The 21,001-nt window shown below is 47.2% G+C and overlaps 1 protein-coding gene across 7 annotated transcripts in view; it reads left to right on the top strand.

The window, feature by feature from the left end:
• Positions 1-21,001, top strand: part of LOC111860956 (SLIT-ROBO Rho GTPase-activating protein 1) — a 145,888-nt gene that overhangs the window by 36,128 nt on the left and 88,759 nt on the right. Inside the window, exon 1 of one of the 7 annotated variants that reach the window (XM_072709864.1) lies at positions 11,408-11,429. The exons of the other annotated variants lie outside the window; for them this stretch is intronic. The gene's annotated coding sequence lies outside the window, so the exon portion shown is untranslated. Of the gene's footprint in view, positions 1-11,407; positions 11,430-21,001 lie in introns of those variants that run through there. 7 annotated transcript variants of the gene reach the window in all.

Consider the following 21,001-nt stretch of genomic DNA (forward strand, 5'->3'; position numbering starts at 1 on the left):
CTATATGTTTGATAAGAATAGTACACTTGTATGATTTATCAGTTTCCTTTGTGAAATACTTTGCGAATTCCATCTCGGCCAATTTGTGTAACAGTCTTGATAATTGTACAGATGAATTCTGCGTAGATTTGGGCACGCCTCAGAATTGTAGTGTGAGCGGTATCGGAGCGAAATTGGAGCGAGACAAAGCGACCGCTCCAGTCTTAGAAAACCCGCTCCGCGCTCTGACCAAATTCCGCCCGCTCCGCTCCTTCCACACCACAGACGATGCACCTTTTTTCTTTACAATCTCCTCCTTGTTGGTTTCGTCACATGTAAGCAAACTCACCGCTGCACCGTCTTCTTCCATTGTCGAAGTGAATGTGTATTGCGTGGTTACCCAACGTGCAACGTCACGTGATCTCAATCGCGATTAAGACGATAGACCAAAATCTCTATCGGTTGACAAATTTCTACCGGTTAGTCGAGTCTACCGGTATATCGCCCACCCCTACAACGTAACATTCCATAATGCAACATTATTATTATTTCGCCTTTCCCGCCCTTCAAATGCAATCAATCAATGACGTACATGCATTTTGTTGCGATTCAGGCATTGGCGCTCATCCAATCAAAATATGCATTATACGCGCAAAATAAGTGTAGCGCTAGTTAAACGTCAGTTAAATGTAGGGCTGCACGATTTGGGGAAAATATCGAATCGCTATTTTCTGACAGAAATTGCGATTACGATTTGATTTGCGATTTAATTTTTTTTATGTCAAGTTTCAGTTCAATATTCAGTGTGTAGTAATTTTAAATCATGACGCAGCATGAGATACCATCGATCAGTATTAACTGGTCTACGTTCTAATGCAAGGATGAGAATTTAAAGATGTGATGTGTCAAGTTAAATTAATAATGTAAACAATTATAATTATAATATTAATATATTATAATAATTATATTATACTTATAATAAAAATAGTGATCTTGCAGGTAATGCTTATTACCCTCCTAATAACACTAGAACCGCCTTTTCCCACGCCAATGAACAAGCAAGAACTATTTCGGTGTATGCAGCCCTTTTGTTTACGCTATTGTGTTGTTAAATGCTGTTATTAACACTAATAACACTCAAAACCCTCTAATGTTCATAACAGAGTGGCTGTTCTGTCCTGAAACCATAAAGCTGGAATTTTTTAAACGTATACATATAGTATGCATTTTATAAAATGTTGACTAATAGAAGTCGTTTATTGGTGATTTCATGTTGGTCGAAGTTTCTGCTTTTTGACAACTGTATACGGTTATTTTCTATACAAATCAATTCAGTTGAAACAAAAAACGTACGTGTTCATGGTTGCAAACTCTTTCAGACAATCACGAAAGAAATCTTACGGCAAATCTATATTCCATTCTGAACTTAAAATTAGTTGCATCAAAAACATTACTGCAGTTTGCAAACCCTACAGACTATTTACAAGGTAATAAAACTTACATACATACATTGTATGCAGAACAGAGAACAGAAAATCTCATTCCATGCAGCTGACCAAAGTTGCCAACCCTGCATTTTATTTTAAATTAGAAGTAAAATGCAGTTTTCGACTGAAGCAGCTTATCATTCCTTTGCAATTGTTACTCGGACAAATATAAAACGAATGATTAAACATTATATGCGTCTCTTTTTGTATGTTATCTAAATAAGACCGCGTGCCCATACCCAACTGTAATAGCAATTAAAGCGATCTATTCTTTTAAGTATTTATGTTAAAGCAAGACTTTTATTTTATTACTGTTGTGTTGGAAACACTTAAATTTAATAAGCACAAAAACATATGAAATAAACACGACTGTATTGTGGGTTTTACGGCTTTTTTGGAGGTCACCGACTCCGCTGCTGTGAGAATTACTGTCTCGTTGTTTTGATGGGTTAGCGGTATACTAATGCTATTGCCTATTAACAAAAACCAAAGGTATGATACGCTGAAGAATATTACAGCTGGTGTTTAAAAGGAGCTCGCCGGTTCTATTGATGATAGGACCTTTCTGAAACAATCTCGGACCATGAAATAGGAAGGCAATTCACTTATAGCTCAGTAGCGGAATCAGTATTTTTCCGCACCGCGAACGTAACATTTTACTTGGGTTTCACGTGTTTGCTGTTTGTGGGCCTATACGCCTTCTTGGGCCACTTCTGATTGGTGAGCATGACTGCCACGTGAGAGGCACGGCGCTTGTGATTGGTGAGAATGACTGTCACACAGGGAGCACGGCATGAGTTTGTAAAACTATTCTCACAGCAGTTTTATATCCTGGGTCAGACGTGCTGTATAATGTATATCCTAAATCGCAATTTTTGCGACTTGCTAATCGCATTGTTTAATCGCATCACGATAAATCGTCCAGCCCTAGTTAAATGTTTAATCACATGCCACTGCAGACATCAAGATGTCAGGATCTTTTAAGCACTTGTCCTTATTCTTATTAATGCACACTTTGGTGTGTAGTTTGTATCGGTATATGGTATTTGTAGTTTGCATTTCATTCATGTGATGTGTGCGCATGTCTTTATATTGTTTGATTACAGTATTTTACTTAAAATGGTGGTTTTTGACTAAATAAATGTGACCATTGGACTTTTAAATAACATCTGCATATCATGTTGTGTTGACTTAACAGGCCTGATCCATTTCAGGGACGTTGATATCATACAGTGTCATTTGGCTAGTACTACTACAATGGGACATGATGCAATTTCAAGTTTATAATTGTGTATCTTCAAATTGATGTTACAATTTCATCTACAAATTAAGTATAATTGAAATCAGTTACATATTTCCCATCCTTTAGACAGTTGTTGGAGGTGTTAGCTGTTTTGTCAGATGACTTTTGGACAAGTCATTACCCGTCATGTCAGTCCTCAACAGCACACAAAAGTTAAGGGAGTCTCGGTCTTGGTCTCGTCTCGACTTTGTCTTGGTCTTGTCTTGGTCTCGATACCCTCTGGTCTTGGTAGTGTTTTGGTCTTGGTTTAGGCGGTCTTGACTACATGTTTAGGGGTTTCTAACCCCCCAGTGCCCCCCACCCAGCCATTTTAAAGTCCACAAAATTTATGTACAGTGTAAACCGGTCAGTGGACATGAAACAGTTGGGATCCCCTTACTGTAGGGAATATAAGAAAAGTCATTTTGTAGCTTGCATAATATACAGTAATCACTTTAGTTTTCCAGTTAATCTGCTCCAGTGTCTAGGACATTAAAGTCTATTGAAGTGTGAACACCATCCCTTATAAGATTCACTACATGCCCAGCTGGTGACAAGGTCTGACTTCAGAAGTATACTTTGTTCAGCTGATGTCTATTCTGATGACTCGCAACAATGACTGTCTATGCCCAACTCAGGTAAGTCACTCTGCTAGTTAGTGTGAGTCATTCTTGCATTCATACTTTGCTAGTTTCAGAACCTCAATACACAAACATGCTAATGGTTTCCTAGTGCCCCCTGAGTGATGTTCCACAAAACAAGATTTCACTGTTAGCTAGGTTAACTTAAGGCAGTGGTTCCAAAACTGGGGGACGGTATTGGGTATTGCGGGGGAGGCGCACCAATGGAATAGCCTCAGGGGCATGTGCCACCCTAAAATAAATTCTTCACAGACCAGACGATTAAACAAATAAAGCAGCGCAACATTACAGTAACAAAACAATAAACGAACCACTAACTTACGTGTACTATTAGAGGATTTATATAATTTATTAACTTTATTTTACAGGGTTTAACTGAAAACCAGTTCTCACTGCTTTACGTGATATTCAGGAGAAATAGGCTAGCAGATAACACATCGGAACTTCCTGGGAAACAAACATCATACAAACGACAAGTTCTTCAGCCAATAATGTTCTGCCACAAACTACACGGACAGGGAATTCCAGGCAACCACGTTTATTAGGCAAGACAGAGAGAGAAGTCGTAAGCCGCTCCGAGGTCGTAATCCGTAGCCGTCCAAGCCGGGTGCCGTGAGCCGAATCGTGAGACGAGGTCGTAGTCAAATGGGAAGCCAAGGGTCGAAAAGCCGTTGAGTCAATCCGTGGACGTAGACACACACTGGGAGAATAACACGAGGACCTATGGGAAGGGAGGAAGGGCAGGAGGGCTGGTAGGAGGCGCGGGAGACTCAGGGAGGGCAAGAAGAATCGAACGTAACTGTGGGGGAGAGAGAGAGTAGCGCTCAGTATGTGCATGGCAACAATACTTCGCATTGGGTTTATGCCTAAGTGCTGTTTAAATAGTTGACTCTAAGAATGCTTATTGGTCCTTGCGGGTGCTCCGCCTCCTTGAGGAAGAGGGAGGCGTGGCAAATAAGGGCAAAGTTGTGTCGTCACGGAGGCTGTTCCAGTTTGTTCAGCTGGCTGCGAGGTGCTGTACGATCTGTCTGAAGTCGTCTTGCTCCTGCAAGGTTTTTGTATCATGTGACATGGTGACGCGTGACGACGTTTTGCAGCGCCGGACAAAAAAAATTAACCATATCATGAAAAACAAGGTTTAAAATTTTCTGCATGAAGTGCAGGGAGACTATCAATTAATGGGTATGATTTAGGCCCAATCCCAATTCTATTTTCTACCCCTCACCCCTTCCCCTTGCCCCTTGAAATGAAGTGGAAAGGGGTAGGGTTAAAAAATTTCCCCTAAGAAATGGGACACCACTACTACACTGTTATACGTCATCATCCATTGTCACTACCTCCTAACGTTACGTCAGAGGACAAGCGCCGATGTTTATCACAAATTCCAAGATGTCGCCGTCAGCATTGTAGCATGTAAAGATTACTCACTCCCAACGTTTTTTTGCGCCGTATTTGGACTTTAAAAACAGATGTTCGTTTTCACCTCGAAAACGTATGAGCCTTCGGGTTTCCTCAGCTGTCCCTATACAGAATATAATTTACAAAAATGTTGTCATGTTGCAATAAGTACGAATAGTGTAAGCACCGTTCATTTACATGTACACATATGGCCGTAAGCAAAACAAAACAACGCGTTACAACATGCAGTCAGTTACCGGGTAACGTTATATGACATAAAAATATATTTCCTAATATTGTGCAATCAGTGCTATCCGCAGCAAACTTTAGCGATTTTTTTTTCAAACGTTTCTTTACAGAACATCACCGTAAACACAAACACAAGTTTGATGGTGTCAGCGGACGGCAGGGAAGCGAGCCGTGGAAACAGGTGAGAGCAGCCAGGAAGTCAGGCAAACTTGGTTTTATTAACCAAAAGACGGACATCCACGGACAATACAGACAATCAGGGAATCACATGAGGTAACGAGGTGGGCGTGGCACACATCGGGAACGGACGGAGCGGGGCGTGACAGAACCCCCCCCCAAAGGCGCGCACACCGGGCCAGAGAGGAGGCGACGGACGGGACGAAACCGGGGAACAGGACCTGAAAGACAAAACAGAACGTCAACCAAAACCAGGGAACAGGACGGAGACGCAAAACAAGAACAGGGACGAAAAGAAGGACAGGACCTGACAGAGGACAGGGAAGGCGGACAGACAGATCAAGAAGGGAGACACAGGGGGAACACCCACAGGCGACACGAAAGGGCCAGGAGTGCCGAAAGGAGGAACAAAGGGACCAGAAGGAGAGACAGGCGGGACGAACGGAAAGGGAGGAGGAACAAGGGGAGCACGAGGAAGCCCAGGCGGGCGACGGGCAGCGGCCGGAGGGGCCGCAGGCGGGAGGGAGAAGGGAGCTGAAGGGGACCACCCAGGGGCCAAGGGAACGGGACGAGGGAGTGACGAAGGGGACACGGAGGGAGCAGGAGGGAACACCGGTGCAGGCAGGCAGAAGGGGGAAGCCGCGGCAGGCGGAGGCGCAGCCGGAGCCGGCGAAGGCGCCGTCCGACGCCCAGCCGGAGCAGGGGGGCCCGGAGGCGGCCGACATGGACCCGGAGGCGGGACCGAGGACCGGCACCGAGGATCCAGGGGGGGACCCGGCGCCGACCCCGAGCCGGAGGACCCGCAGGCAGCCACCGAGCCACAGCCAGGGGCCGAACGGGCGAGCCAGGGGGCAGGGCGCCTCAGCAGGAGACGGAGAGGCGGGGTCCTGGGGGGCGTCGGCCTTGCCGGGGTAACGGCGAGGGAGTCAGGGCCTCAGGCAGGGCCGCGGGCAGGACGGGAGAGGCGGCTTCAGGCAGGGCCGCGGGCAAGACGGGAGAGGCGGCCTCAGGCAGGGCCGCGGGCATGACGGGAGAGGCGGCCTCAGGCAGGGCCGCGGGCATGACGGGAGAGGCGGCCTCAGGCAGGGCCGCGGGCATGAGTCCAGCAGGGGGCGCCTCAGTGGGCTTGGGTGCAGGCGGAGGCGGCACCGGGACCTCAGCTGCAGCTGCAGGCACCACCAGCACGTGGCCAACAGGGGGCGCCTCAGCAGGCACCACCAGCACGTGGCCAACAGGGGGCGCAACCGCGACGTGCACCTCAGGCAGAGCGGAGGCAGCTGCAGGCGTGCGACCAGCAGGGGCCGCTTGGGCAGGCGCCACGGGTGTCCGGTCAGCAGGGGGCGCCTTGGCGGGCGCCGCCAGCACGCGACCAGGAGGGAGCGCCACGGCGGGCGCCGCCATCACACGGCCAGCAGGGGGCGTAACCGTGGCCACCTCAGGCCGTTCAGGCGCCGGCAGGACGGGCGAGACAGGCAGTTCAAGAGCCGGCAGGACAGGCAAAACAGGCAGCTCAGGTGCCGGCAGGACAGGCAAGACGGGCAGTTCAGGTGCCGGCAGGACGGGCAGTTCAGGTGCCGGCAGGACGGGCAGTTCAGGTGCCGGCAGGACGGGCGCCGCCATCACGCGGCCAGCAGGGGGCGCCGCCATCACGCAGCCAGCAGGGGGCGCCGCCATCACGCAGCCAGCAGGGGGCGCTGCAGCAGGCGCCGCCAGCACGCAGCCTGCAGGGGGCACCTCGGCGGGTGCCGCAGCCATTTGGCCAGCAGGGGGCGCCGCAGCAGGCGCCGCCAGCACGCGGCCAGCAGGGGGCACCGCGGCGGGTGCCGCAGCCAGAGTGGTGGCAGCTGCAGGGACTGCAGGCAGAACAGGCGGGTCAGGTGGTGCCGCTGGCATTGCGGCGGAAGTTGCAGCAGGCGGTGCCGCAGGCAGAGCGGCGGCAGCTGCAGCAGGCAGGACAAGCAGGGCAAGCGGGTCAGGCAGGACAGGCGGGTCCGCTGGCAAAGCGGCGGAAGCTGCAGCAGGCGGTGCCGCGGGCAGAGCGGCGGCAGCTGCAGCAGGCAGGACAAGCGGGTCAGGCAGGACAGGCGGGTCCGCTGGCAAAGCGGCGGAAGCTGCAGCAGACTGTGCCGCGGGCAGAGCGGCAGAAGCTGCAGCAGGCAGGAAAGGCAGTGCCGCTGGCAAAGCGGCAGAAGCTGCAGCAGGCGGTGCCGCAGGCAGAGCGGCGGCAGCTGCAGCAGGGAGGACAGGCAGGACGGGCAGGTCGGGCGGTGCTGCTGGCATCGCGGCGGCAGCAGCAGGCAGCGCAGCCGCGGGCAGATCGGCGGCGGCAGCAGGCAGCGCAGCCGCGGGCAGATCGGCGGCGGCAGCAGGCAGCGCAGCCGCGGGCAGATCGGCGGCGGCAGCAGGCAGCGCAGCCGCGGGCAGATCGGCGGCGGCAGCAGGCAGCGCAGCCGGCAGGTCCGGATCGAACTGGTCCGGTGCAGGAAGGAGGGGTGCTGAGCGCGTATGCGCCCTCCCTTTCCGCGCTTTAGGGACCCGGGGACTGGCGTCTTTGACAGCGCTGATCCATCTCCCGGGACAGCGCTCTGGCCAAGCATCCCCAGTCTCCAAAGGAGGCAGGTCCTCCGCGTCTTGGGGCTCACCTCTCACCCAGGCGTCCTCCAAGGCGGGGAGAAGGGAGCACGCTCCCAAGAAGAGAGTCGGGGCGGCTTCTTCCGCCTTTCCCCTTCGCCTCTTCTTTCTCCTTCCGGAACCGGTAGGCGGCAGCGGGGTCGCATCAGCGGGTGGCGAACTGTACACCAGCCCGCTGTCATGTTCCACCTGCCTCTGCATGGCTGCAGCCGCTACCTCCCGAAGTTGCTGGAGGTTTTCGCGCACCACGCTCGCTTGGTGCGCGTCGCCGGGTAAAGACAACCCCTCCAGGATATCCCGGCTTCGGTGAGCTAACCGGCGAGCCGCGGGATCCTCCTGGATCTCGGGCTGGGTCAGCCAGTATAGGACCTCTTCTACCAAGCCGAGGTACTCCTCCTCGGCTAGGGGGGATCCTTTCTTGTAGAGTTCCGTCATTCTGTCAGCGGACGGCAGGGAAGCGAGCCGTGGAAACAGGTGAGAGCAGCCAGGAAGTCAGGCAAACTTGGTTTTATTAACCAAAAGACGGACATCCACGGACAATACAGACAATCAGGGAATCACACGAGGTAACGAGGTGGGCGTGGCACACATCGGGAACGGACGGAGCGGGGCGTGACAGATGGTAATATACATGTAATGAAAAAATGTCATAAAAATCCTTATTAATGGCAAAAATTACTTAACATTTATGGGTCTGCTTGCTCGAGTGGGCAGCCATGTTTTAAATTTCTCTTAGCCCTTCGTTTGAAGTGAGGTCCCGAAAAATCTTCGTTTCGAGGGCTATCTAGCCCTTCCCCTTACCCCTACCCCTCCAATCAAAAGAGAATTAAGACACCCCTACCCCTACACGTGAACGCGCCAAACGGAGGGGTAGGGGTAAGTGTAGGGGTAAGGGGTAGAATTGGGATTGGGCCTTAGTGTTGTTTTGTGCTATGGTGTTGGCTGAAACCTGCGATTATCATTAAAAACAAAATGCGGTAAACGTAAAACAAACTGTAATTTGTGTACGCCAATGAATATTAACAGGAATGTTAAATCTGCATTTGCATAATTTCAAACTTATGCTGGACTTTTATTTTTAATTGATTGCTCTTTTTTCTCCCACAGTGGTGAAACTACACCATTTGTATTTTGTAATTGCATTTGTTTCACTCAGTTAGAAAAGGGAGTTGTATTTCAAATAAAGTTTGAATCTGAACCTGTGTAGTTTGAATGGGGGGGCTCAATAATGTTCCTATCTAGAAAAGGGGGCCCCTGCAGAGAATGTTTGGGAACCACTGACTTAAGGTAAAAGTAATGATCATCCAATAAGTGTTTAGGTAAGGAGAGTTCCTATAGGATAATCATGACATGACTTCTAGCGTAAGTTACCCAGCTAACTGAGAAATCTCGCTTTGCAACCAGCCCCCCCCCCCCCCCCCCCCCCAGATACACAACCTGACGAATTGTGGCCTGCTTGGATTTTCAACTACCTCACTGACAGGCCACAATTCGTCAGGTTGCGTGACTGTGTGTCAGAGGTGGTAGTCTGTAACACGGGGGCTCCTCAAGGGACGGTACTCTCCCCATTTTTGTTCACCCTGTACACAGCTGATTTTAAGTACAGCTCCCATCACTGTCACCTGCAGAAATTCTCAGACAACACCGCCATTGTTGGTTGTGTGTCCGGGGAGAATGAGCAGGAATACAGGGGGGTCATCACTGACTTTGTGAACTGATGTGAGGAAAACCACTTGCTACTGAACACCAGTAAGACAAAGGAGCTGGTGCTCGACTTCAGAAGGAACGCTTCAGTGCATACTCCTGTGAGCATCCAGGGCTCAGACATTGATATTGTGGACACTTTTAAATACCTGGGTGTTCACCTCAATAATAAATTGGACTGGTCAACAAACACAGTTGCCCTGTATAGGAAGGGCCAAAGTCGCCTCCACCTGTTGAGGAGACTGAGGTCCTTCGGGGTGTGCAGAGAACTCCTACGGACTTTTTATGACACAGTAGTGGCCTCAGTAGTTCTCTACGCTGTTGTGTGCTGGGCAGGGAGCAGCTCGGACAGAGACAGGAAAAGATTTAACAAGCTTGTTAAGAAAGCTGGCTCTGTCCTGGGCTGCACACTGGACACCATCGAGGAGGTGGCGGACAGAAGGATGATATTAAAACTGTCATCCATTATGGATAACCCCTCCCACCCCCTGCACCACACTGTGGAGGCTCTGAGCAGCTCCATCAGCACAAGACTGTTACACCCTCAGTGCAAGAAGGAGCGCTTCCGTCGATCATTCCTCCCCACAGCTATTAGACTTTACAACACATCACTGCAGTGACCACATAATCAGTATATATAATCCCTGTATATATATATATATATATACACTCACCTAAAGGATTATTAGGAACACCTGTTCAATTTCTCATTAATGCAATTATCTAATCAACCTATCACATGGCAGTTGCTTCAATGCATTTAGGGGTGTGGTCCTGGTCAAGACAATCTCCTGAACTCCAAACTGAATGTCAGAATGGGAAAGAAAGGTGATTTAAGCAATTTTGAGCGTGGCATGGTTGTTGGTGCCAGACGGGCTGGTCTGAGTATTTCACAATCTGCTCAGTTACTGGGATTTTCACGCACAACCATTTCTAGGGTTTACAAAGAATGGTGTGCAAAGGGAAAAACATCCAGTATGCGGCAGTCCTGTGGGCGAAAATGCCTTGTTGATGCTAGAGGTCAGAGGAGAATGGGCCGACTGATTCAAGCTGATAGAAGAGCAACTTTGACTGAAATAACCACTCGTTACAACCGAGGTATGCAGCAAAGCATTTGTGAAGCCACAACATGCACAACCTTGAGGCGGATGGGCTACAACAGCAGAAGACCCCACCGGGTACCACTCATCTCCACTACAAATAGGAAAAAGAGGCTACAATTTGCACGAGCTCACCAAAATTGGACAGTTGAAGACTGGAAAAATATTGCCTGGTCTGATGAGTCTCAATTTCTGTTGAGACATTCAAATGGTAGAGTCAGAATTTGGCGTAAACAGAACGAGAACATGGATGCATCATGCCTTGTTACCACTGTGCAGGCTGGTGGTGATGGTGTAATGGTGTGGGGGATGTTTTCTTGGCACACTTTAGGCCCCTTAGTGCCAATTGGGCATCGTTTAAATGCCACGGCCTACCTGAGCATTGTTTCTGACCATGTCCATCCCTTTATGACCACCATGTACCCATCCTCTGATGGCTACTTCCAGCAGGATAATGCACCATGTCACAAAGCTGGAATCATTTCAAATTGGTTTCTTGAACATGACAATGAGTTCACTGTACTAAAATGGCCCCCACAGTCACCAGAGATCAACCCAATAGAGCATCTTTGGGATGTGGTGGAACGGGAGCTTCATGCCCTGGATGTGCATCCCACAAATCTCCATCAACTGCAAGATGCTATCCTATCAATATGGGCCAACATTTCTAAAGAATGCTTTCAGCACCTTGTTGAATCAATGCCACGTAGAATTAAGGCAGTTCTGAATGCGAAAGGGGGTCAAACACCATATTAGTATGGTGTTCCTAATAATCCTTTAGGTGAGTGTATATTTCAGCAGCTGTTCATCCATATACCTAGCATTGTGTATATGTTTCTTTTTTTTCTTACATTTTTACTTATATATTTATACAGTTTTAGAAATTGTTTTCTATTGTTTTTATTATCTGTATTGTTATTCTTTGCTGATCCTATGGATCCTGTCCTTTTTTGTACTGTCTTTTTCATTTTTGCTGCTGTTTCTCAAAGAATTTCCCCATTGTGGGATTAATAAAGTCTAATCTAATCTAATATAATCTAATATGAAGACATCAGGCAATGTCAAGGTCATATTGCCTTTGATGCTTATAGCAAATTTTAGGCTGAAAAGGAACGGGAAGGACATGGAGTGTTTAAGGTCAAATTGTCACTCTGCTGTGGATGGTCTGTCACAGAGGATCTCTAGTCCGTATCTTTGTAGGAGAGTTTTCTGACTGGGTTCTCTTTTTGTATTATGGTGATGCAGCATCTTGTGTGTGTTTCTGTAGTGGAAATTCCTAGGTTTGTGTGTCAGAATGTGACATTGATGGTGTTTCCTGTCTATGTGTGAGTCTGTGCAGTGGAATTTCCTCTGTGTATGAGTGTGTGCGTGTGTGTGTGTGTGTATGCGTGTGTGTGTCTGTGTGTGTGTGAGGAAGGAAATAGTGTGAACTGCTGTAACAACCCACATATCGATTTGCATGAGGCAACAGTAGTACTGACATTAACATGCTCAAATGACATTTTTATTGGAATCAGTTTTCAGTTTCTCTCGTTTTTACAGCTGACTACCAATTCAGGCTAAGTGCCCCACTGAATGGCACTATGGCTGTTAGCCTTTCCTCTAGTGCCAGCTTAGCCAATCAGAGCAGCCTGGCTTGCAGGGGTTAGATGCAGTGTGAAAATGGTGAATGCCTCAGGATTCTTGTCTGCCACCGGTCACCTAACACGTCGTAAGATGTATTGTTGCTCCCATACAAGTGTGAAGAGGAGCGGTTTGCCTTCTGTTTGAGTGCCTCTTTGTCTCTGCCAGTTGGCACATTGGGGGGAATGTAAGCCAGTCCCGGCTGTCACCAGCACTCCCTGGAGGAGACACCATATCCTCATGCTGAGGATCTGCTGGGCCCAAACATGGGTCTTTGGAAGGCAGTGTGGGTCTGAGGCCAGGGATTCCCAATTAGAGGCCATGCATGCATGCTCAGAGCTCAGTGATGGTGCCTCTCAGGTATCTGTTAGGGACTACCATGCATTTTCCTAGAGCTGGACCTCAAACTTGCTGGTATCCATCCATTCCATCCATTATCTTCTGCTGGATCCGAGGTCGGGTCGCGGGGGCAGCAGTCTCAGCAGGGAAACCCAGACTTCCCTCTCCCCGGCCACTTCATCCAGCTCTTCTGGGGGAATCCCGAGGTGTTCCCAGGCCAGCCGAGAGACATAGTTCCTCCAGCGTGTCCTGGGTCTTCCCCGGGGCCTCCTCCCAGTGGGACATGCCCAGAACACCTCACCAGGGAAGCATCCAGAAGGGATCCTGACCAGATGCCCGAGCCACCTCATCTGGCTCCTCTCAATGCAGAGGAGCAGCAGCTCTACTCCGAGTCTCTCCCGAATGACCGAGCTCCTCACCCTATCTCTAAGGGAGAGCCACCCTGCGGAGAAAATTCATTTCGGCCGCTTGTACTCGCGATCTCGTTCTTTCGGTCACTACCCATAGCTCATGACCATAGCTAAGGGTAGGAACGTAGGTCGACTGGTAAATCGAGAGCTTTGCCTTTTGGCTCAGCTCCTTCTTCACCATGACAGACCGATGCAGTGCCCGCATCACTGCTGACGATCCGCCTGTCGATCTTCCGCTCCATCCTTCCCTCACTCGTGAACAAGACCCCGAGATACTTAAACTCCTCCACTTGGGGAAGGATCCCATCCCTGACCTGGAGAGAGCACTCCACCCTTTTCCGGCTGAGGACCATGGTCTCGGATTTGGAGGTGCTGATTTTCATCCCAGCTACTTCACACTCGGCTGCGAACTGCTCCAGTGAGAGCCGAAGGTCACGGTCTGATGAGGCCAACAGAACCACATCATCTGCAAAAAGCAGAGACTTAATCCTGAGGTCACCAAACCGGACACCCTCAACGCCCTGGCTGCACCTAGAAATTCTGTACATAAAAGTTATTAACAGAATCGGTGACAAAGGGCAGCCCTGGCGGAGACCAACACTCACCGAAAACAAGTCCGACTTACTGCCGACAATGAGGACCAAGCTCTGGCACCAGTTGTACAAGGACCAAACAGCCCTTATAAGGCAGCCCCATACCCCATACTTCCGGAGCACTCCCCACAGGACTCCCCGAGGGACGCGGTTGAATGCCTTCTCCAAGTCCACAAAACGAATGTAGACTGGTTGGGCAAACTCCCAGGACCCTGCCGAGAGTATAAAGCTGGTCCACTGTTCCACGACCAGGGCGAAAACCACACTGCTACTTCCACAAAAGTTGGAGAGCAACACACACAAGTTTCAGAGCATTTCTAGTGTTACACAGTCTCCTTGGAAACCTCCGGCCTAGTTAATGTTTCCACTGGTGGTTTTAAGGTCTAGTTTGTGCCAGAATAATGTGGAACTTGAGGGCTGCCTTGCCAAAGAAATCACGACTGTGATTGCCAATGGAGCTGGCTGGGCTGGACTGAGTCCCCGCAATGAGAAACGGCTCTTGATGGATTTTAACTCTATGGTAAAATTTGACTTGAATAGCTTTTCTCAGGAAACCATAAAATCCTAATGCCTATAAAGAAGATTTGAAGCATTTGTAAGACACCGAACGCTCACCAAACTGTTGTGTGGGGGCCTGGAGCATATTCTCAGCAGTTTAGGGCACAAAGCAGGGGAACAGAGTTCATTGCGGACGCATTTGAGACACCAGTCCACCTAACTGCCTGCCACCTAACTGGATTATCAGAGAACGCTGAACACCTGGCAAAAGTCTGCCAATATAATCCGCACCCAAACATAGCAGATTCCTCGGGATCCTGGCTGGCAACCCCCCCCAGGCAGACACATGCTGCAGTCTCACACTCCGGAAATGGCCATCCATCTGCCACAGTATCGAAGGAGTCCAGTCTTTGCCTCAGCTTACTGGATAGCGTCCATGTCTCACAGCCATACAGCAAGACAGGGAGCACCAGGACTCTAAAGACTTGGACCTTTGCCCTTTTGCAGAGATATTGGGAGCACTACACACCCCATTCTAGCGACCTCATGACACCCCATGCTCTTCCAAACCATCTATTGACTTCATAGGAAGAGTCACCAGAGACATGAATGTCACTGCCGAGGTAAGTATATCTCTCGACAAGGTCAAAACTCAGACACGCTACTGATGGCTGTGCCTAAGAAGTCATTAAATGTCTGGGATCTTGGTCCTTGATGAAATATATTTGTATGTTTTCCCCATTCCCCATGGAAGTTATTGTAACTGCAGAAAATAGTTTGAAGACTGAAACACATCCTCCCACAGGTAGTCAGTGAGGGCTTCTGATCCTCTTTTCTTTCTGCCTGGTTACTGCTTACCATACAAACTCCTGCTTAAGATTTCTAGCCTCAGTGCGCATTTCTCAGTGTGTTCATATGCAAGTGGACTGTTGTGCCTTGGCATGACATTGTAATATTTGTCAGTGTCAATGATAATCCAATGAGACCTATTTCAGATGGATTTTAACTCACTGGGACCAGCGGTCCCGCCGGCGGGACCTGACAGAAATTTCACCAAACCGTTTAAATAACTCTGCTAGTTTTTGTCATATACAAATTTAAAAAACACCCTCAGAAACCTTGGACGGTCTACTTTTCAAATCTATATAGGTAGAAACTAAATATATTTTTACAGCTTCGTGATGCAAATAGAAAGAACAAGAGTGACTGACTTTTGCGTCTGCGTCTCGAAGCAGCTCTGATTGCCTTCCCACTTGCAAATCGTGCTATTCGCATGATAATAACATGATAATCCGACAGTTAGTATTGGGTAAAGAAATATGTGAATACGCCCATTGTGACCAAAATAAACAAGAGAACATGTCTGGGTAGTGTTTACCAGAGCATGTGAGCGGAGTGGAGCGGAGCGTGAGCGAGTAGCGGATCGGGTGAAATTTGGTCAGAGCGCGGAGCGGTTTTTTAATTAAGGCTGGAGCAGTCGCTCTGTCTCGCTCCAATTTCGCTCCGATACCGCTCACACTACGACTCTGAGGCATGTGCAAATCTTCCCAGAATTCATCTTTACAATTATCAAGATTTAGATCCGCTTTGGAATCTAAAAAGACCTTTCTCGGAAACATGAGTGTGCTAAGCGAACACGCGGAGGCCAGAGCAAAACATGAGCAAGTTTTACATGGTTGTAGCATATCAAGTCTATAAAGTAAATAAAAGTATAAAAGCCTATAATTTGGTAATCAAATAAATTAGTTTGTCATTCAAGTTAGATCTAATAGGATTTTTTAAATTCACGTAACGCTGTCAGTGAAATTTTATTTTATAGAGAGAGACGCAGCAGCAGCATCAACAGAAAATAACTGAGGAATTTTAAACGTGGATACGCTTAGCCTGTATATTCTTTAGGCTATTAAGCCCACTGATTCCTTTATTTTTAAGCTTATTTTGTGTGGAATGCCATGCCAAACCTGTCCATTTTTGCCTATATGTTGTTTAAAAATAAATATTTTCTGTTCTGAGTGCCGTTGCTCACATTTCCTTATGATATAAGGCATCAGTTTAAGGTGATATTTGTTAGGCATGCAGATTATTTGTATTTAAATTGGAGCGAGCGTGGAGCGATTTGACTGGAGCGGGAGGAAATTTTAGTGGAGCGAGGAGCGGTGTTGAGCGGAGCGACTTAGGTAGTGCGAATTAGAGCGGAGGAGTGGGCGGAGCCAACAGCCTCTTGAGCGAGGAACGAAAATTCTCACCGCTCCACTCCGCTCACATGTTCTGGGGCCTCATGTATAAACGGTGCTTACGCACAAAAATGTTGCGCACGCCCGTTTCCACGCTCGCGTCGAGATGTATAAAAACTAAACTTGGCGTACCGCCACGCACATTCTCATGGCAAACCCAGACAAGGCGTACGCAAGTTTCTGCTCGATTTGGCAAAATGGCAAAAGAGTGCTACTGCAGTTTCACTGTGTCAGACTCGCATTCATGACGCGGTCTGCATGAAATACACCGAAATTAATTGGCCATCGGTCACCTGATCGTAATCAATCTGTGACAATAAAACGGTGAAGGGAAAGACAAAAAATATTCCAACCATGGCTGCTCTTGCATTGTTAGAGGACATTGCAAATGGAAGAGTCAGAAGAGAGCGCGTATTCAGGGATCACAGTGATTTCTTGGCTCATGATGATGACTGGCTACTAAGTCGATTCAGATTTCCAAGAGTTATCCTCTTGGAGCTGTGTGCTGAACTGGAGCCAGCTTTACGGAGGAAGACTGCAAGAAATTGCGCCTTACCGGTACCTGTACAAGTTCTCTCCACCCTCGGATTTTTAGCCACAGGTGCTTTTCAGCGTGAACTTGCGGACCGATCAGGCATTTCTCAGTCATCACTGAGTCGTGCCATGCCAGCTGTATGGGATGGCATAATCCGCTTGTCATCGAGATATATAAATTTTCCCTACACTGTGGGTGAACAGGCAAACATTAAAGTGCAATTCGCAGCGATGTCCGGTTTTCCAAATGTAGTCGAATTATCGACTGCGCGCACATTGCTATAAAGTCACCTTCAGAGAACGAATTTGCTTATGCTTATGTAAATAGAAAGCACTTTCACTTTAATAATGTACTCTATTAATGCACTGGGGGCACCTCTTGTACTATTGTCTGTAAGAATAAACAAACAGAATAAATTAAAGTAACACCCCATCTGCACCCTACGTGTTATTCATAAACATGCAAGTAATTCAAACAAGTATGGTACGAGAAAAACTCACCCGCGCTGACATCGGCGTCCCCCTCACCCGATAAAAGTGTGTCCCCAATCATCGCAGCAACCAGTTGCTCAAAGGGTGTGATACTGGGAATTCCGCAACCTCCGCCTGTGCTTTTAAGACTCTTACGGTGAGCGGCCGCTCGTTTTTTCACGTCGATTTTAATGTCCGACCACTTCTTTTTAATTAAGGCCACCATGCCATTTTCGGAACCAACACTTTTAACTGACTCTGCCACGCTGTGCCACTCCGTCAACTTTCGTTTATTGCTGATGCCACTTATACCACCAAATAATATCACTTTTCTTTTCTCGATTTCTGTTAACATGACCTCCACTTCGCACTCACTGAAATACTTATTTTTCCCACGTGGTTTATTCATTGTTGTTTAAGAAAAACATAGAACAAAGCGGGCATTTATACAGATTTACATATGCAAATATACATAATTATGGGCGGGTCGGGGGGGTGGCTGTGGGCTCGTTCACGTACGTTAAATTTCACGCTCATTGGGATTTATAAAGGGTATGTGCGTAGATCTGTGCTTACGCACAGTTTTATGCATCTGGATTTTTTCTTGCTTACGCACATTCCTAGTTTTGTCCGTACGCCTTGTTTTAGTGTGAATTCTACGCTCGTCGTTATACATGAGGCCCCTGGTGTTTACACTGATTGGCTACAATATGGCACACGGATACGTCTCTGCCGCTGAAGCTTTGCACCAATGTTGCCATTTTCAGCAGCAAATCTCATCCCTGTGTCCATGGCTCAGTGGGCTAAGCCTGTGTGCCTGTAATCACACGATCGCCGGTTCAAACCCAGCCTATTTAGAATAGGCACTTAGGCATTTTTTTCAAGTACCTGCAATGATAATTTCAATGTTTCCACTAGATAGAGGTGAAGCTCCCAAACAAAATGATCCCTCATTTGTAGAAATTGACCTACCGAGCCCCAAGATAATCGAAATTGAAGTTGCAATGAATGTCCCTTTTGTATTAATGGATAATGAGTTAAGACAATAAAAAAAGTCTGTGATCAAAATTTGAATAACTCTGCATTCAATTTGCAATATTTCAGTTATTAATCAAGATTTTTTTAGTGAAATTTTCAGGAGACTATGGGAAGGATGTCTAGAATGTAAGGCTACCAGCAAAACACGGGTCTACCAACAATGACCATGGAAAACTAGGTCAAGGTCAGCAGATGGCAAAAATTAAAAACGCTTAATTAAAATAATTCCTTCTTTTTATTCTCTTCAAAGCATACTAGACTGAACAATGACAAGCTGGAGTGTAATAATACACAGCCATGACATCAACATTACAATCTTAATGGGCTGGGCTGGGCTGCCGGCCGGGCGTGGATTCTATGTGCTGCCACATTGATTGGTGTGGTGTGCGGTGTGATGGGGTTCGGGTTGGGTTCTGGTCGATTTAGGGGGCTGTTTTGGCCGTGTGGGGTTGGCTGTGCCGGGTGTTCTAATCTTGTGGTGTGCTGTACCGGTTCGTGTGGTGGCATGTGGGGTCTGGGCCTGCTCGGTGGCTTGGTTTCGTGGGCTATGGGCTTGTGAGACTTGATGGGGGGGGCTGGATGGGGTCGACACCCCTCTCCCCTCGGTGGGCTGGTTCTGTTTTGGGCAGGGCTGATTTTGCATCGGAGGGGTTTGCGGGGTACCTCCTGGCTGGCATGGTGCATTTAGTGGTTGGCTAATTTGTCCTTGCTAGACCTTCTTATTATTTTTATTATTTTCTATTACTGTTGATTTTTAAATTGCTGTCATTTTTTAGATTAGTATTATTATGTCTTTATTTCTAGTTTTTACTGTTCTTTTTTATTTGTTTGTCTGCTCCCTGTACATACCTTTTAATGTATCCTGAAGTCCAGTTGGGTATATTTGAAGGGGTCCAAATCGAGCAAAATGCGGAAAATGTCGTAACTTCGTGAAACTCTGACAAACATGAAAATTTCGAAAATGAGGCTAAAATATGGGATTTTTCCTACGTCATATCAAAGAATTCCCCAGGAATACCACCTGCAAGCCAATGAAAATGCCATATTTTGATGCTAGCTCTAGTGCGCCTGCGATATACCGCACACAGGTGACCATGGAGAAAATGGCCGCCGCTGATCGGGGGATTCTCAAGTGCCTATTTAGAACGTGAATAGCGATCTTCATCTGAGACCAGTACTACACGCAAATAAAACAAAGAAAGGTGACACGGTTTGCTTTTTTGCCTATTTAACCAAATTTAAAAAACTTTAACTTCCGACAATTGAAGTTTTGAAAAGAAGACCGATTACGGATTTAGTCAGTGTTTTTTTCATGATTCCACATAATGATTTCAGCGAGATATAAACTGAAATACACGAGACAGATAAGTGGTCGACGATGCCCTCGTCACTGCATCATATTTATCGATTTCTATATTTATATGGTCACAGTTTTTCATTTTTCATTCCATCTACCAATAAATTATGAACGGGATTTTATTGTTGCTACTTTTCTTGCATTTCAAACTGCCTTTCCAAAGTGATGGGTGTGGGGTGCAGTGACATTCCAGACTGATGGGCCATTGACAGTATGCAACCTATTACAGGTGTGAGGACACCTATCACATCAATATTCATTGTGCAGGCCACTGACTTTGAGAAAAAGAGTGTCACTCCAAAGTTCTAACACTTTAGTAATCAAACCACATAAAATTTCAGAATTTTCAGAATTTCACCTATGTGTAACCAACCCCTGTGTCTATAAGCTTCAGAGCTCAAAAGTCTTTGCTAGAAATGTCTATAATGTGATTCTATACAATTTCTCAACATGTCTGAAAATAGGTTTTTGAAAAGTATATGTTTAAAGTTGATTTTAACAAAAAATAGAATAACATTTTAAGTGGTCTCAGATTATTGGTGCTGAGTTTGTGCTGAATAAAAGCACATGTAACACTTTGGGATAAATGTTTTTTAGATAGGTGAAATATTTTAAAATATCAAGGCATGTCAGACTACCCCGAAAGTAGAAAAGAGGCCTCAGGCCCCAGAGGGTTAACCTCATATGTCTTGCACTATGGGGTATACAGTACTGTGCAAAAGTCTTCGGCTGTCTAAGAAATGTATTAAATTATTTTCGTGTTGGTGTAAAACTATGATTTTATGCCTGTCAAAACGCATCAGCCATTTCAAAATCCTTCCTGAAGTTTATCCATATATTTGTTGACTCAACAAATAGCATACCATGTTTGGCTAATCAATACCTCATCAAGTTATGTTCTCCATGAGTTGCCACCTTACTATGGTAGAGCTATGTTGATGGGGATAGTTGCTCCAGGAAGGGTCTCCCAAGACAAGGTGATTAAGGTGATTAAATTGACTTTTATGATGAACAAATGGAACCAAAAACTACCCTTTCAGCAGAACTTTTCTTGCATTCTTAAGGTGGCTGGAGACATAAGCCTGAATGAGCCATGTTCCATGTCTTCATTGCTGCGGCAACCGTGCATAGCTGTGGCTGTAAGGTTGTTGGGGCCTGTCATGATGGCAGCCTTAAACCCATTGGTTGATTGGTTAAACCCATTGGTAGGAGCTATCAAGCTGAAGGAGGAGGCCTTCCAAGCAGTTTCTGAAGCA

This window comes from Paramormyrops kingsleyae, chromosome 3 (genome assembly GCF_048594095.1).
Source record: "Paramormyrops kingsleyae isolate MSU_618 chromosome 3, PKINGS_0.4, whole genome shotgun sequence".
NCBI lineage: Eukaryota > Metazoa > Chordata > Actinopteri > Osteoglossiformes > Mormyridae > Paramormyrops > Paramormyrops kingsleyae.